Source organism: Scylla paramamosain, unplaced genomic scaffold, assembly GCF_035594125.1.
Source record: "Scylla paramamosain isolate STU-SP2022 unplaced genomic scaffold, ASM3559412v1 Contig117, whole genome shotgun sequence".
Classification (NCBI taxonomy): Eukaryota; Metazoa; Arthropoda; class Malacostraca; order Decapoda; family Portunidae; genus Scylla; species Scylla paramamosain.
Window position 1 is genome coordinate 166,501 of NW_026973782.1, and position 1,000 is coordinate 167,500.

Sequence of the window (1,000 nt, forward strand, 5' to 3'; positions counted from 1 at the left end):
AACAGAGAGAAGGATAGAAACCGTAGGAGGGTAGTTTGGAAATCAAAGCTTTGTGCCAGACTCTATCAAAAGCTTTTGATAATTATGTCCAAGGCAACAGCAAAAGTTTCACCAAAATCTCTAAAAGAGGATGACCAAGACTCAGTAAGGAAAGCCAGAAGATCACCAGTAGAGCGGCCTTGACGGAACCCATACTGGCGATCAGATAGAAGGTTGTGGAGTGATAGATGTTTAAGAATCTTCCTGTTGAAGATAGATTCAAAAACTTTAGATAGGCAGGAAATTAAAGCAATAGGATGGTAGTTTGAGGGATTAGAACGGTCACCCTTTTTAGGAACAGGTTGAATGTAAGTAAACTTCCAGCAAGAAGGAAAGGTAGTGTTGACAGACAGAGCTGAAAGAATTTGAATAGGCAAGGTGCAAGCATGGAGGCATTGTTTCGGAGAACAATAGGAGGGACCCCATCCGGTCCATAAGCCTTCCGAGGGTTTAGGCCAGCGAGGGCATGGAAAACATCATTGCGAAGAATTTTAATAGGTGGCATGAAGTTGTCAGAGGGTGGAGGAGAGGGAGGAACAAGCCCAGAATCGTCCAATGTAGAATTTTTAGCAAAGGTTTGAGCAAAGATTTCAGCTTTAGAAATAGATGCGATAGCAGTGGTGCCATCTGGTTGAAATAGAGTAGGGAAAGAAGAAGCAGCAAAGTTATTGGAGATACTTTTTGGCTAGATGCCAGAAATCACGAAGGGAGTTAGAGAGAGAGAGAGAGAGAGAGAGAGAGAGAGAGAGAGAGAGAGAGAGAGAGAGAGAGAGAGAGAGAGAGAGAGAGAGAGAGAGAGAGAGAATGTGTGTGTGTGTATATGTGTCGGTTGGGTTGTGAAGGATGGGAAAAACCAGCAAGCCTCGGCTCCACTGACTGATCGATACTTGAATGTAATTCAAGTAAGGCGAAGTTAGGTTAGATTAGGTCAGGTCAGGTTAAGTTAGGTTAGGTTAGGTTA